Consider the following 18,092-nt stretch of genomic DNA (forward strand, 5'->3'; position numbering starts at 1 on the left):
GTTAATATTCCATTACTGTGCTTGAAGTACCTCCTCATCATTTGGCTGCTGAGAAAATAAACCACTCTGTCCGGTCTCACCCTCTGACATCTAGAATATGAAGGTATCGTCAACTTAAAACCTCCCAGGCCTAGGGACGCGGAGATATGGGTTGTTAACATTGTACTACGTCATTTCACCGATGAGCATCAGCAACATCCCTGTCCATGGTCATACTCACGTACTAGTGATTATGCCATGGCGCTGATTACATTGCTACACTGGATAGGATGATCATATCTGCGGGCTATAATAACATGTTTTGTTTATGATTAGTCAAGCAGATTAGACAGGGACACAAGACCAAACTAGATGTTGCATATCCCATGGACCTTGGGTTGTGTGTGATCACGTATCTACACCAGTATGTCAAGGTTCCCAAGAGCCTTATAGACTCTGACAGCAATATTGTTAGTTACATAAAATCTTGTTAGAAGGAATCACTACGAACCTTCTCCAGATGATTATATGCGTTTGGCATATACAGGAGTGTACATTGACATTGAGTCTCACTCCATCAGGACTGCTATACCTCAGCAGCAGGGATGGACCACATCCTAGCAGTTGCAGGATGGTCAAACTATTGATCTGTCCAAATATTCAGAAAAAAACTATTGCCAGATCAGGGGTATTTGCCAACTCTATGTTAGGTATGGTTCATACTTCCTCCAGGTTGAGGGAGGTTACTATTGCCACTATTATTCATTAATAGCATCAACATGTCTATATCTATGTCATGTCTGAATGCATTCTTAGTGTTCACTCATCATTGGCCTACTGATGCAGTGTATGACGCCTGGACTCGTTTCCACGGCATGAAATCACAGAGCTTTAAAATCTTCACGTAGTTACTCACGTGACTCCGAAGTAAAATAGTAAGATTAAACGAGAACTTACCAGTTTGAAGTTTGATCTTTATTTTATGAGGAGTAACGTTGAGGGATTACGTGCCCTCCACGCCCACCCTCGATCATAAAGTTCAACTGGTATCCTATTTCTCTAATCTTACTATGTTCAGTTCATTTACTGTTGTCTGTGATTTCACACAGCTGCTTTGAAGATTGACACGCATGCATACTGGCAGGGTCTTCACGTAATCCCTCAACGTTATTCCTCATAAAATAAAGATCAAACTTCAAACTGGTAAGTTCTCGTTTAATCTTACTATTAATGTTCAGAGTTTTGTCCGAGCCAAGTTTAATAGCCTGATGGCTGTGGGGAAGTAGCTATTCCTGAACCTGGTTGTTGCAGTCTTCAGGCTCCTGTACCTTCTACCTGAAGGTAGCAGGGAGATGAGTGTGTGGCCAGGATGGTGTGGGTCCTTGATGATACTGCCAGCCTTTTTGAGGCAGCGACTGCGATAGATCCCCTCGATGTTAGGGAGGTCAGAGCCGATGATGGATTGGGCAGTGTTTACTACTTTTTGTAGTCTTTTCCTCTCCAGGTTATCAGTGAAAGAGCAGGGTTTCAATGGGTCTGATTGGAATGCACTTCCAAAGGGCTAACACTGGAAAAAGGGGTTTAATGGCCTTCCTCTTGCATATTCACATTCAAAGTAAGCAGCATCAGGGAAAGAAAACTAACATTGGATTTTGAGGAATTTTGATTTTGCATGCTGTCAGATTATCCTCGAGCATCTGCTCTAGACGTTGCATGAGATCAAAACTTGTTGCACTATTTGACCATCAGCAAAAATTTCAGCTCAGCAGATGCTGAGAAGGTAAACTCCACATTACAGCCAATTATTCCGATTTCAGACGCACTCAGAACTAATGTTTGTCCTGTCTGAGAGTGCCGTGGATTTGTTTTGATCCAATTAGTTATGCTGTAGTCAGAACCAATTAGGAAATCACTCTGCCATTAGCTCACTAACTTGGCAACATGATATTGGTGCCTTAATTGACTTAGCAACACAGAATGGCCCATTGTGGACCGCATTGGCCAAGTACTGTTACACAGACGCTTTGGTGTGGAATTTTTACCCCTTCAGTTTTCACTTTCCAAAAGGCTTCAGCTGTGCATTTTTGGTAATTATGGGACTGGTTTCACAATATCCCAGGGTTTAAAAGTCATACTATTTTTAGAAGTAAAATAAATTTCTGCTGAAATTTGCCACTGTACTTTTGCCTGGGGATTTCATTAGAATCCAAAAGCAAAACACCGCAGAGGCTGAAAACCTGAACTGGAAAGATAGAGTAATGGAAATACTCAGTAGGTCAGACAGTATCTCAGGAGAGAGAAAAAAAAATACTTTCATCAGACCTGAGGTTATTTGACCTAAAATACTGACTTTGTTCACTCTCACCATGTATTGTACACTGCAAGGTATGACAGGTATTTTAATTTTGTTTACAAATTTTTAATCTCTCGTGGACCTTCGATCTTGGAATAATTTAACATGCGTCAGGTAAACCTTATTTGTCGGACGGATCTGCAGATGTTGGTTTAAACCAAATATAGACACAAAAATCTGGAGTAACACAGTGGGTCCGACAGCATCTCTAGATGCTTTTCGTGCCTATTTTCAGGTATATCTTAACTAATTTCCTACTCTAAGCTGTCACCTTGAATTCAGCACCGAAGGAAAACATTCAGACCATTATTCCTAGAATCCACTGTAATCAGGCTGTCCCCTAGTCCCACTCTTTCTCTCTTTTCCCTGATCCTATAGATTCCTTCCAGTATTCATTTAATTGAATAATAAAATTCCATTTGAATTTGCTTTCATTATCCTTTTGGACATCACATCCCAGATCACAGCAACTTAACAGTAAACAGCCAATTCTACCCACAATTGCACCCAGTCAACTCACCAATAGGATATTCTGCCAGATTTTCAAGTGTTTGGGTTTGGAATAAACTCCAAATTGGTCTCAATTTTAATACTTTGTGCACAGGATTCTCAATCTCCATAACCTGTGCAAGTTAAATCCAACATGATCCTTCTCAGGGTTAATGTCGTGTATTAATGTCACGATGTTCCACCATCAGGTCAATTATTCCATTCATTCACATGGACTCTGAGAAATCATGAAACAGCTTTGCAATGTGATTAGAGTAAATGCATCATTTAAAACATGACATAGAAAATAGAAACATAGAAAATAGGTGCAGAAGGAGGCCATTCGACCCTTCAATATGATCATGGCTGATCATCCAAAATCAGGACCCCGTTCTGGCATTTTCCCCATATCCCTTGATTCCTAAGAGCTAAATCTAACTCTATCTTGAAAACATGACATCCAGTTACGAAGGATACTGGATGTCAGTTTCCAATAGATTACTGGGATTAAAGGATGATTTGAGATGTAATTTCACATGAAATGCCCTTCATGCTCATGCTTTAAACTTGAAATATGATTAGTCAATGTCAGAATGGGGGTGGGGTAGGGGAGACAGCGATGAGGCATTGGTGAGTGGGGGAGCATGTGCTCACACTATGGTTTCCATTATCCTTGCACTGAGAAAGGGAATTGCATTGTCTCTCCCCTTAATGCTTTGCCAAAACTGTAAGGTTGTATCGACTGGCATCTACAGTATTTTAAGGATAGGCTATGGACTGACATCTATTTTAAGTGACTTCATTAACTTCACTATTAATTTCCATCCTGCACTAAAATAGTAAGATTAAACGAGAATTTACCAGTTTGAAGTTTGATCTGTATTTTATGAGGAGTTACGATGAGGGATTACGTGAAGAACCCGCTCAGTGCGCAGGCGCGGCATACTTCCAAGCAGCGGTGTGGAATCACAGATAGACACAGTTATTTGAAGTAAACATAGTAAAGATAAGGAGACATCAATTTATTAGTTTGATCCATATAATGAGGGTGGGAGCGGAGGGCACGTAATCCCTCATCGTAACTCCTCATAAAATACAGATCAAACTTCAAACTGGTAAGTTCTCGTTTAATCTTACTATTTTACTTCGGAGTCACGTGAGTGACTACGTGAAGACTTCAAAGCTCTGTGATTTCAAACCGTGTAACAGTTCATACTTCACTCGCTGCCGAAGTCATTCGAGGGAGGAAGTATGTTATCGTAATCAACCATGAATCTGTTTGTAAAAACAATAATGGTGTTATTAACAACAACAAGACCAATTGCTCCCCCGGGCTTAAATTATATATTTTTTGCAGATTCTTTTTCTGCAAACGATACAGGTTCTGTCAGTGGTTTGTTATAAAAGTTTGGAACGTATACTCCCTAGACCACCCTGCAGTAGCCAGGATGTGGTCCATAGGCTCGTCCATCCTCTTAGTTACTGACGTGGAAGCTGTTCTGGTGGAATAAGATTTTATACACGTTAGTATTTACTCCAGCAACTCCCAGTACCTGCTTGAGCCACTAGAGATAGTTTAGCTCGTCACCCGACCATGAGGTTTCCTGTGGCTGACCCATAAGGCTTTTTCCTCTCCCTCGGTATTCCTTATTGTGTCGATCTCTAAGTGGGTCATGACACATAAAACGTGGTTCAGGTGGGTATGCCCGGAATTTCATGACTGGACCTGATGTTCCTGGTCTGTTCTGTTTGGCCAACCCTTGAATGGGCATGTGACACTATCTGGTGTTATAACCATGTTGTCCCATCGCAGTAGATGGGAGAGCTGGCTCTTTGTGTTGATGTAAGGCCACCAGCATGTCCATCTTCAGGGTAGGCTGTTCCAGGGTGAGTGACCTGGCTGGTGATCATCCCCTAAGGTATGTCAGGATTTCACTGACATCCCAATTTGGGTGTACCTATTTCTGGGGAATGGATTGATATACCTCTCCTGTATCTGATCACCAGTGAGCGGTACCCAAGTTGAGTAGGCTAACAGAACATGTCCTTCATTGTGGTGAAGACCTGCCAGGAGCTCCAGTACAGTTTTTTGTTATAGTTGAATGTGTAATTCCTGTTTTGGAAACAGTGTACCATTTCTTGATGCTCCTCAGGTATGTTCCCTAGGATATGCGACGGAATGCTGTCATCAGGTTGATAGTGCTCCTGATCCAAGCACAGCAATGGTCTTCCCAATTCTGCAATTCTTTTAATGACCATGTCGAGGATCACTGGGAACCATGCTTGTGGACTTGGTCCACTGTAATTTGCGTAGTACCCGACTGATGAAGCCGTAGTACCTATTGAAGAGGTAGAAGGAAAGGAAAACATAGAGATTAGGTTCCCCCCACCCCTCAATACGCGGGAATGTCTCCATTGCCGCTGCCTTGAGATTGGTTTCATGTGACGTAAGTTAGTACGTGGTGATTTAATTGGATATAAGGAATCGATATCTGGTGTCCATATTGCTTAGTGATTTCAGCAAATATTTTTGGTTTAAATGTATGTTTACAGTATTTAGCTCACCTGATAGGTGAGTTACTGATGGTCAAACATGTTTGACGACATACGGTTTCCAATTGTTAATAAATTGTCCCCTAATATCGATGTTCTCCGCCCAAGTGGTTTGGTATATGCCACCACTGATGTTGTTATCTTATAAACGAACATGCAAATTTGGTGGATTACTGAGCAAATGCTTCACTAGAATTAAGTAAGTTAATATATAACATGTTTAAGTCAATTCATATTGGCATTAAGTATTACAAGCTCAGTAACACATCAGGACACATAAGATGTTACTCAAAACAGGTGGAAGTGTACAACCATAATCCTTCCTGCCGATAAATTCCATGATAACACTACAGATTAATCCATTTGCCCCCATATTACAGGTATGGAGATAGTTTTGAACACTAGTATCTCAGCTCATAGGAAAGGTACAAAGTTCAGTAGCTGGTAATGCTGCTATATCCCAATTACTTTGCCACGTAGTTGATTGGTGGTTAATGCACCATGACTGATAGTCTTAATGAATACCAGATAACAACGTTGTGGATGGTCAACGTAAATATCTGGATATATATTTTGTGCACCGTTCCCAGAGGCACTGCAATACTGGGTCGATGCGTGGAGTGGACGAAGCAAGCCCCTATTCCATCTCCCTGTTCCAAAATTCAATTTAATATATGGTCCCTAGATAAGGGACGTATCAGATTATTAAACTGATAAGAACAGATACTACACTTGATCTTAGCCAAAAGGCCGAGAAGCGATGCAGCTAAAGCTGTATCCAAGGATAGTTTGTCGTTAATATATAGACATGCCATGACGGAATGTTTCTAAGTGTCAGGGCTAGTTGATTCTGGATAACTTTGACTTAAATGCCGCAACGCTCATCATGGTTACTCCATCCAGGTAATTGCGGTATATCCGAAACTTATATGAGAAGGTACTGAATAGTGTGCATCTTCAAGGTCGATGTCTACCATAAAGTATCCTTGGATCCATGGTAGTAGTTACAAATCCCATGAATGGGTATACCTGGTGAAATACTCAAGTGGTTTATCAACGATGGTGCGACATTCACCATCGTGGGAGGGTAGACCACTTGGGGTGCTTGCTGAATTGGTGGCAAGATATTAATTCTATTCCCCTTGTATTTATTTTTTGGTATATAACTACCAAGAGTGATAGCTTCCTAACCAGGCGTGATTCATCCACCCCTTGTTAGTACAACCCTTAACCTTTATGTGATGGTAGGAACCATACTTATCTGTCTTCATTGTTGTTTTCTTCGGTTTCTGGTTCCTTGTTCTTGTAGGGACGATGTTTGTTGGGGGGTGGCACATTTTCCCCTGGGGCCTGCTCTGGGCCGTGGCCTAAAATGCTACAGGTTTGGCATGCAGGCCCCGAGCTTTCACCAGTACCATGAGGTAGACGCCCCTGGTGGACACGTAGAGGTACTGCTGTCTGGTTTAGTGTGGTGCTCATTCCAGACTCTGCCCTCTTGTGCCGAATAGTTTGAACACTTCGTCCAGTTTTTTAGGACTGGTTTGGTAAGTGCCAGGTAGCAGGATCTGTGCTTATGAGGTCGGCGTTCTCATAGTCCTGTTAATTTCATAGATTGAGGGCAGGTTTGTGAGTTCATCAGAAGTTATGAGGTATACCGTTGAACAGTAGGGTCAGGTGTTTTGCCATACTACCCTGCCCTTCTGGAATGAGCAGGTGGACATGATAACCGACGTCAGGATACCAAATGCATTTTTAAAATATTTAGGTTAAACGCGCTGCTCAATGTATCCCCCAATAATGGCGGGCACTTTGAGTAAATGCAATTTAGGGGAGGCGTGATAAAACCAACGCCTCATGGCTACCTGTCTTGGAGAGGTTTTTTGGAAAAGACAGGTAGTAGGCTGGCCATCAGTTGAGACTGAAAAGCCATCTCGCTAGTGGTGGAGCCACATAGCGGCCACACCCAGCAGCTCTTCCTGATCCTGTACCTCAAGCATACTCCCGATATTGTTCAGCCAGTGACCCCTCTTCATGACCAGCCCAGCCACTGGTCACCCCAAAGCTAACCACACTAAGGAGGAAGCGATGGGCAGTGCCTCGGCACTGTGGAGGGTATGCCTGAACCCTCCAGCGAGACTGCCCCTCACGTAGCGTGTCTCGCAGGAGCTCCTGCTCCAGGAGCCGCTCCAGCGGCTCAGGCGGCTGTCTCTCTCCCTGCGGGTGGAGAGACGTCCCCTCCGACAAGTCGGAAGCCACCGGCCGGATGCCTCTTCGGATGGCTAGACATCCAGCCCGCAGCTCAGGCACTAGCGGGACTGGCTTCGGCGCGGTGTGGGGATAGCGGAACGCCCGGTTAAATGTTCCTACCGCCTTCTTCTGGAGCTTTTGTGCCTTGTAGTAGCGAGAGCGCCCCTCAAGCAGCGCGTCTCGCAGGCACCAGCACCGAGAGCCGCTCCAGCGGCTCAGGCGGCTCTCTCTCCCCCCGTGCGGGTGGAGAGACATCCCGTCCCAAATCGGGAACACCTGCCGGATGCCTCTTCGGGTGGCTATACATCCAGCCTGCTATCGGGCTGGGCTCGGCACGGTGTCGGGGAATAGAGGAACACCGGGTCGCTCCTACCGCCTGTTGTTGCCCCCCTTCCCCCCGACGGGAAACGTTCTCCTCGAACGGGGGACAGTTTTGTTCCAGAGCCTTTTTCTCTGCCTGTAAAACACAAGCAGAAAAAGGGGCTCCCCTGTAAAAGAAACCCGACCTCAGGATACTCACCTGACGGTCCGTTTCATCTGTTGCGGGAGTGCCTAGCTCCCGCTGCCGCTGTTGCACTGCTGGCGTAATGCCGCGCCTGCGCACTGAGCGGGTTCTTCACGTAGTCACTCACGTGACTCCGAAGTAAAATTCACTTGGACCATCCCCAATGTTTCCCTTTCCCGTAACTTTCAGTCTGAAGAAGGGTCGCGACCCAAGACGTCACCCATTCCTTCTTTCCAGAGATGCTGCCATCCCGCTGATTTACTCCAGCATTTTGTGTCTATCTTTCTTCTGTTATTCTCTCACCTGAGGTATCATCCATTACCTATCTTTTTTAAATCCTTTAGCCATTTCAGATACTTAGTTGTGGGTAGGGATGGTTCATAGGGTGCTAAGCAGGAATCTCTCTTTGCCTTGCTAACTGGAGGTAGTAAATTGTCTTTAATAACATGTGCTACTTTCCTCATATATAAAGAATATGGATTGAACAGGGAATGCTTCAGAGATTTGGATAATCTATCATGAAGGCAGATTAAAACGTTTTCATTCAATGACTCTACCAACTGTTATAATTTCTACTGAGACAAGCACATTTACTTTTGTTAATTTCTTCCTTTTGTGTGCTGAATATTTAGGCTATCAGAATCTGCATTTTTGTCTTTTGATAGTTTACTCGCATATTCTAATATTTGTCCTGTTATCAATCTCCAGTTCAAATTTAGACCATTTATTTTCAATCTTCCTAATTCTAAATCGGTGTCACAGAACATAGAACTCAGAAAAGTACAGCACAGGAACCGGCCATGATGTTTTGTGCCAAACATGATGCCAAGATACAGTAAATGGATCTCATCTGCCCATGCATGATCCATGTCCCACCATTCCCTGTATATCCATGTAGAAACATAGAAACATAGAAATTAGGTGCAGGAGTAGGCCATTTGGCCCTTCGAGCCTGCACCGCCATTCAATATGATCATGGCTGATTATCCAACGCAGTATCCCGTACCAGCTGCACCACAGTGCCACTAATATGTTCCCACTTTCCCTCATTCCATCCCACTATACAGTAGCCCAGAGCTGTTGGCTGTAATTCCACTTGGTCTCCTTCTTTCGTGTCCATCTTCCATGTTTCAAATGTTGACATCGCTGTCATCGTCTGCCCTGAAAAGGACATAGAAACATAGAAACATAGAAACATAGAAAATAGGTGCAGGAGTAGGCCATTCGGCCCCTCGGGCCTGCACCTCCATTCAATATGATCATGGCTGATCATCCAACTCAGTATCCTGTACCTGCCTTCTCTCCATACCCCCTGATCTCTTTAGCCACAAGGGCCACAACCCTCTCCCTCTTAAATATAGCCAATGAACTGGCCTCAACTACCTTCTGTGGTAGAGCGTCCCAGAGATTCACCACTCTCTGTGTGAAAAATGTTTTTTTCATCTCGGTCCTAAAAGATCTCCCCCTTATCCTTAAACTGTGACCCCTTGTTCTGGACTTCCCCAACATCGGGAACAATCTTCCTGCATCTAGCCTGTCCAACCCCTTAAGAATTTTGTAAGTTTCTATAAGATCCCCCCTCAATCTTCTAAATTCTAGCGAGTACAAGCCGAGTCTATCCAGTCTTTCTTCATATGAAAGTCCTGACATCCCAGGACTGGTGAACCTTCTCTGTACTCCCTCTATGGCAAGAATGTCTTTCCTCAGATTAAACCAAAACTGTACGCAATACTCCAGGTGTGGTCTCACCAAGATCCTGTACAACTGCAGTAGAACCTCCCTGCTCCTATACTCAAATCCTTTTGCTATGAATGCTAACATACCATTCGCTTTCTTCACTGCCTGCTGCACCTGCATGCCCACTTTCAATGTACTTCTCTAGAACCTTCTTAAATGCCACTATCGTATTTGTCTCCATGACCACCCCTGGCAGCACGTTCCCAACATGCATTACCTTATCTGTGAAAAACTTGCTTCTCATTAGTCTAATGCTGTCTTTAATTTCACCTAGTTTAGTTTAGAGATACAGCGTGTAAACAGGCCGTTCGGCCCACCGTGTCCGCACTGACCATTGATCACTCCATACACGAGCACTCCGTAGAGACAGCACCCGTAGTCAGGATCGAACCCAGGTCCCTGAGGCTGTAATGGGCCTGTCACACTTAGGCGATTTCTCAGCGGACAGCCAGCGACTGTCAAGTTGCCGGCAGTCGCCTGATAACACGGCAACTGGAACAGCGACTGTCAGAGTGGAACACACACACACACACACACACACACAAACACATCGCTTCCTTCACCAGCCCGTTATGCTGGCGGGAGACAGGGCACGCGGGGGGAGCTCTGTCTAAAAAATTCACACGGTGCAAACCCAAGGTGATACAGACACACACTGCGATGAACAGGAACGCTGGTGCTGTAAAAAGACGGCTAAAGCACAGTGTACGGTAATTCCCGCGTATCTCGGTGGACATTTAACATTACCGGTTGGTTATCCTTAGTTCTGAAAACTACTGTTCACGTTTTTTTCCCAATGAGTCAATGAAATTCACCGGTCAGCACCGGCTACAACCTACGAGAACCTCCGAGAACCTTCGACCTCCTGGCAACTCATTAGGACCTCCCAGCGACCCACCTACGGCTCGAGAATTTCACAGCGACCATACAGAGGCCGTGACTAGTTCCCAGAATGCGGGAACTCCTCACGACCATGAAGCCGACACACCAGCAACCACCCACGAACATGTGGCGACCATGTGACGACAGCATAGTCTCCTGCAGTCGCCTGAAAAGTCGCCCAAGTCCCTTTTTTCTGCGGTTTGTCTTGATGGCACTGGAGCCCTGGTGGTTTAAAAACCACTACATTTAAAGACCGATTTTGAGCGACATTTGAAAATACAAGTATTCTCTTGTTAGCTGTGGTCTCACTATTTTTCCAACGGAGCCTCATATTTGTTATTGCTTGAATTGTACAGCAGCTTTTTCTCTAGTTTTCCATTCTACCTACAGTACAACACCTGATTCTCATATTATGCAATTTGTTTTATTCCCATTTAAGATACTATTTTGATCAAGGACGCCAAGAAGTAATTCCAATTCATGCTAGAGTCCTGGGATAACCACACACATATGTAGATTGTAGAAAGGCGGGCATGCTATAACGGGCATTGTTGTCAGGCAGTATCGATGGCAACAATGCAACCCATGCCGATGAGTTCAATGCATTATATGTTCACTTTGAACACAAGGTCGGTAGAATGTCATCATCTGTACCCACGGTGACTGTCACAAATGTGCTGCCTGAGAATGAACCCACCGACAGGTGATATCACTGAAACAATGATGAGTCAGAGAACAGGAAGGAGATGGAGAACTTTTAGTTACATGGAGTTCAGACACCTATCTCTCATTCAATGTCAGCAAGAGGAATGAGCTAGTTATTGACTTCAGGAAGCGAGGTGGTGCCCAGGGTCCATTCAGCATCAATGGCGCCAAAGTGGAAATGGTCAAAAGCTTCAAGTTCCTCGGCATAAATATCACCAACAATTTGTCCTTGACCATCCACATTGAAGTTACGGCCAAAAAGCACAACTACTTTGTGTGAAAGACTGCGATACATCCATTACTCTCTACTATTTCTTGCAGTCTTGAACAGAGCTGTTGCCTCACCAATCGGGATGCATCCTGATAGAATGCTTTCTATAGCGCATCTGTGAAAGTTGGTAAGAGTTGTTGGAGACACCCCTTGAATTTTTTGAAGATGTTACTCGGGAAATTGATGAGGGTAAAGCAGTGGATGTTGTGTATATGGACTTCAGTAAGGCCTTTGACAAGGTTCCTCATGGAAGGTTGGTTAAGAAGGTTCAATGGTTGGGTATTAATGGTGGAGTAGCAAGATGGATTCAACAGTGGCTGAATGGGAGATGCCAGAGAGTAATGGTGGATGGTTGTTTGTCAAGTTGGAGGCCAGTGACGAGTGGGGTGCCACAGGGTTCTGTGTTGGGTCCACTGTTGTTTGTCATGTACATCAATGATCTGGACGATGGTGTGGTAAATTGGATTAGTAAGTATGCAGATGATACTAAGATAGGTGGGGTTGCGGGTAATGAAGTAGTGTTTCAAAGTCTACAGAGAGATTTATGCCAGTTGGAAGAGTGGGCTGAAAGATGGCAGATGGAGTTTAATGCTGATAAGTGTGAGGTGCTACATCTTGGCAGGACAAATCAAAATAGGACGTACATGGTAAATGGTAGGGAATTGAAGAATGTAGGTGAACAGAGGGATCTGGGAATAACTGTGCACAGTTCCCTGAAAGTGGAATCTCATGTAGATAGGGTGGTAAAGAAAGCTTTTGGTGTGCTGGCCTTTATAAATCAGAGCATTGAGTATAGAAGTTGGGATGTAATGTTAAAATTGTACAAGGCATTGGTGAGGCCAATTCTGGAGTATGGTGTACAATTTTGGTCGCCTAATTATAGGAAGGATGTCAACAAAATAGAGAGAGTACAGAGGAGATTTACTAGAATGTTGCCTGGGTTTCAGCAACTAAGTTACAGAGAAAGGTTGAATAAGTTAGGTCTTTATTCTCTGGAGCGCAGAAGGTTAAGGGGGGACTTGATAGAGGTCTTTAAAATGATGAGAGGGATAGACAGAGTTGACGTGGACAAGCTTTTCCCATTGAGAGTAGGGAAGATTCAAACAAGGGGACATGACTTGAGAATTAAGGGACTGAAGTTTAGGGGTAACATGAGGGGAAACTTCTTTACTCAGAGAGTGGTAGCTGTGTGGAATGAGCTTCCAGTGAAGGTGGTGGAGGCAGGTTCGTTTTTATCATTTAAAAATAAATTGGATAGTTATATGGATGGGAAAGGAATGGAGGGTTATGGTCTGAGCGCAGGTATATGGGACTAGGGGAGATTATGTGTTCGGCACGGACTAGAAGGGTCGAGATGGCCTGTTTCCGTGCTGTAATTGTTATATGGTTATATGGTTATATGGTTATACTTAGATGACTAAGGAAGATTGGGGTGTCTCCAACAACTCTTACCAACTTTCACAGATGCGTTATAGAAAGCATTCTATCAGGATGCATCCCGATTGGTGAGGCAACAGCTCTGTTCAAGACTGCAAGAAATAGTAGAGAGTAATGGATGTATCGCAGTCTTTCACACAAAGTAGCCTCCCCCCCACACACACCCCATCGACTCCATCTACACCTTACACTGCCTTGTAAATACAGCCAATATAGTCAAGCACCCTGGTCATTCCCTCTTTGCCGCTCTCCCATTGGTAGAAGATACAAAAGCTTGAAAGCACATACCACCAGTTTCAGGAATAGCTTCTTCCATGCTATTATCATACTAAATGGTCCTCCCGTAAGTTCCTGTAATCCCGATCTTCCAACCTACCTCATTGCAGACGTTGCTTTTTTTTTAACCTGAAGGCAGGAAAGAATGGGGTTGAGAGGGAAAGATAGATCAGCCAGGATTGAATGGCGGAGTAGACTTGATGGGCTGAATGGTCTTATTCTGCTCCTATAACCTATGAACTTTCTCAGTAACTGTAACGCCATAATGCTATCGCATTCTATTGTTCAATATGGTATTTTCTATTTGCACTACCCATTGTATTTAGAGTCAATGAGTTACATTAAACTTGTGTCTGCTAATGCTTGATTTATTGTCTCTATGCACTAACCCTATCTACTGCGCTCCTGATAAGATCACCCCTCAGCCTCGGCACTCCAAGGAATAAAGTCCTAGCTTGCCCAACTTCCCCCCTATACTTCTTGCCCTGCAGACCTAGCAACATCTTCATAAATCTTCTCTGCACCTTTTCCAGCTTAAGGGCATATTTTATAGCAAAGTGACCAAAACTGGACACATCACTCCAAATGCAGCCTCAATAACTTGCGAATGGCTTGCAAGCAAAGCTTTTTACTGTATCTTGGTACACCTGATATTAATAATCTAATAACCAATAACCAATTATTCAGCACATAATCACTCTCAAACTCAATTGCTCATGATAACTCTTCCACATTGGAATCCATTGCTATAACGTTGCTAGTTTAGTCCTTGTCATAACACGGCGCTGGATCAAAATTATACCATTCCGAGAAGAAGCCTTGCAATACTGAAATATAAAATGATTTGAACTTGTGTAAGAAAGAACTGCAGATGCTGGCTTAAATCCAAGGTAGACACAAAATGCTGGAGTAACTCAGCGGGACAGGCAGCATCTCTGGAGGGAAGGAATGGGTGACGTTTCCGGTCAAGACCCTTCTTCCGACGGATCTTGAACTTGTTAGTTTAGTTTAGTTTAGTTTAGTTTAGTTTAGAGATACAGTGTGGAAACAGGCCCTTCGGCCCACCGAGTCCGCACCGACCAAGCGATCCCCGCACATTAACACTATCCTGCACTAGGGACAATTTTTACATTTACACCAAGCCAATTAACCTACAAAAACCTGTACATATGGGAGCAAACCGAAGTTCCTCATGCCGTTCTTTATGTTGATATATTGGTTGGTTTCCCAATCTATATTAAAGTGAAACCTTTATAAGATCACTTAATATTGTCATATTCGTACCTCCGAATTCCTTATTATATTCTAATCAACTCTAACCAGATTTTGCTTGATGAAAGTGTTAAATCCTGACTGTCTGCTCCAGAAGCCAGAAAAGGTGATGGAAGAATAGAGTCCCCTGTGAAGTTACAGAGACACCTGGAATATATCCTCAAGAGGAACCATACAGTGTAAACACCAGGGAGTTTTATATGGATGGGAAAGGAATGGAGGGTTATGGTCTGAGCGCAGGTATATGGGACTAGAAGGGTCGAGATGGCCTGTTTCCGTGCTGTAATTGTTATATGGTTATATGGTTATTATATGGTTATATGGAGTTAAGGAGATGGATTATGATACAGATATTTCATAGGATTCACGTTGCTCTCCTGCCCACATAAGCATCTCCAGAGCTCCCCGGTGCTCATAGCCATCCAGGCCTTTCATGTGGAAACATCTCTCTCCGTGTCTCACACTGAGTGTTGTCAATTTGGTGCAAGTCCTGCAAGTTAGTGTGAGAGCAGATCTAATGCAAACATCAACATGTGTTTAATAACTAAACATCTGCTCTGGAGAGTTCATGAAAATCCCCACTTTAATCTGCATTTCTTCGACTTGCACTGGCTGGCCATGTTTTGTTGTAGACTGTGTGAGTACTGATGTGAGGTACATCCTGAAAACAATTGCTGTAATAGATGCTCGTCATAGAGTCATAGGGTCATAGTGCAAGGAAACAGGCCCTTTGGCCCAACTTGTCCATGCCGACCTGGATGCACTGTCTAAGCTAGTCCCATTTACTCACGTTTGGCTCATGTCCCTCCAAACCGTTCCTATTCATGAAATTGTCTAAATATCTCTTAAATGTTGTTATTGGAGTTGCTTCAACTACTTCCTCTGGCAGCTTATTCCACACATCCAGCACCAACTGTATGAAAAGGTTACACCTCAGCTTCCCATTAAATCATTCCCCTCTGATCGTAAACCTGTGGCCTTTAGTTCTTAGGTAGACAAAAAATGCTGGTCACCAGCGGGTGAGGCAGCATCTATGGAGAGAAGGAATTGGCGACATTTCGAGTCGAGACCCTTCTTCAAAAGGTCTTCAGTTCTTGGTTCTCTTACATGTTCCGGACTGGTGGCCTTCTGGGATGTCGGTGATGTGGCTGCGGTTTCCCAACCATCAACAATGCACTTGGCTCACCAGGCACCTATCTGCACACCTGTATGTCAGCAAGATGAGGGTTCACATCCACTCCAGACTCGAGTGCAAACATTCAGGCTTGTGCCCTTTTCTCATACATAGATAGAATGGTAGAATTGTACAGCACAGGAACAGTGCCTTCCACTTACCATAAGCATGCCAGAATGCATCTTCTTTTGATTAGATGGCAGTCATGTGTTGTACCTGTCACACCAAAGGATTTCACACTTGCACTTCCGAGTGCTTTTCCTTTGGAAATAAACCAGCACTCCTCTGATTTTTATGAGTAGGCTTTCATGCTTAAACTCAACTATATGGACACTTCCAGCACAGTGCATATAGTGCACGGAGGCAACACCTTTGGGAAGAGGCAATAACCTGAGACCCTACCTCCTCTTACAGATGACCGTGGAATGGACCTCCTCAAGCAATCTTCCGTTGCGGCTATAAAAACGAGGAACTGCAGTTGCTGATATACCAGAAAAGACGCAGAAGTGCTGGAGTAACTCAGCGGGTCAGGCAGCATCTGCGGATAGGTGACGTTTCGGATTGGGACTCTTCGTCACACTGATTGTGGTGGAAGGGGAATAAAGCTGGAAGAAAGGTGGGACAAGACAAAGCCTGGCAAGTGATAGATGGATAGACACAAAAAGCTGGTGTAACTCGGCAGGTCAGGCAGCATTTCTGGAGAAAAGGAATAGGCGATGTTTCGGCTCGGAACCATTCTTCAAGCTGAAAGGTAGAGATGGGGGGGGGGGGGGGAGGAGGAACTGGAGGCAAGATAGGTAGATACAGGTTAGGGGAAGTTTTAATAGGCAGATGGTTGTACAAACGCCAGTATTGAAAAGACAGAAGGTGTGAGGCAAAAGGATAAAAGAGTTGCAAGTTACGAAACTAGAGGAATAAATATAGGTGGGAGGAGAGGGGAGGGGAGGGGAGGGGAGAAATAGGTGTGGTCAAGATGGAGCACAGGGAATGGAGAGTAGGACAAGGAGGGAGGGGGTCAGAAGGCAGTACTCCAAAGGTGGCTTTACCAACATTTGCACCACTGGAAGTATATGGATAGTACATGGATAGGGCTTTATCAGTTTGAAGAATATACAAGCAAGTATATGGATAGTATACAAACAGTAGCAAAACAGTTTAATCAACAGAGGAGCTCAAGGGGCATGGATATCACAAACAGCATCCAATCTCAGACACAAAAAGCTGGAGTAACTCAGCGGGACAGGCAGCATCTCTGGAGAAAAGGAATGGGTGACGTTTCGGGTCGAAACGTCACCCATTCCTTCTCTCCAACGATACTGCCTGGCCTGCTGAGTTACTCCAGCTTTTTGTGTCTATCTTTGGTTTAAACCTGCATCTGCAGTTCCTTCCGATGCATCCAAACTCAGACCAATGGTTCGTCACCATGTTGCTATACTGTATGTGGGATCGCCGACAGTCTAACAATCTTGCAGTAGACTCCAATGAAACAATCCCTTCCTTCTTTCAGGCTGGATGTGCGTGCCCCACCTGCTGAGTGAATCTAAAATATTTACCAGTCCTGCTTGCTCTGCTTTCGTTTTCGCTGGCTCTTTTAAGTATGGGATCCCTTATTGATTCTGGCAACATAGGGCTTAGCTCACACCTGCACCCACGGCACTCGGTTGCAACTCCAAAAATTGTTCATCCCTGTCTGGTGAAAAACAAAAACGGGGAAGGCGGCTCAACCGTGGTTAACGAGGGAAATCAGGGATAGTGTTAAACCCAAGGAAGAGGCATATAAATTGGCCATAGGAAGCAGCAAACCGGAGGACTGGGAGAAATTTAGAACTCACCAGAGAAAGACAAAAGGGGTTAATTAAGAAAGGGGGAAGAGCATGAAAGAAATGTTGCGGGGAATATAAAAACTGTGTAAAAGCTTCTTTAGATATGTAGAAAGGAAACGATTAGTGAAGACAGATGTAACCATATAACCATATAACAATTACAGCACGGAAACAGGCCATCTCGGCCCTACAAGTCCGCACCGAACAATTTTTGTTCCCTTAGTCCCACCTGCCTGCACTCATACCATAACCCTCCATTCCCTTCTCATCCATATGCCTATCCAATTTATTCTTAAATGATACCAACGAACCTGCCGCCACCACTTCCACTGGAAGCTCATTCCACACCGCTACCACTCTCTGAGTAAAGAAGTTCCCCCTCATGTTAC

At 44.2% G+C, this 18,092-nt stretch overlaps 1 non-coding gene across 1 annotated transcript; it reads right to left on the reverse strand.

Moving 5' to 3' along the window:
- Positions 1-5,944: 5,944 nt before the first annotated feature.
- Positions 5,945-6,136, reverse strand: LOC116972653. The gene has a single exon (XR_004411851.1). It is a non-coding gene; the product is annotated as a U2 spliceosomal RNA (small nuclear RNA).
- Between the last annotated feature and the right edge of the window lie 11,956 nt (positions 6,137-18,092).

This window comes from Amblyraja radiata, chromosome 4, assembly GCF_010909765.2.
Source record: "Amblyraja radiata isolate CabotCenter1 chromosome 4, sAmbRad1.1.pri, whole genome shotgun sequence".
Taxonomy (NCBI): domain Eukaryota; kingdom Metazoa; phylum Chordata; class Chondrichthyes; order Rajiformes; family Rajidae; genus Amblyraja; species Amblyraja radiata.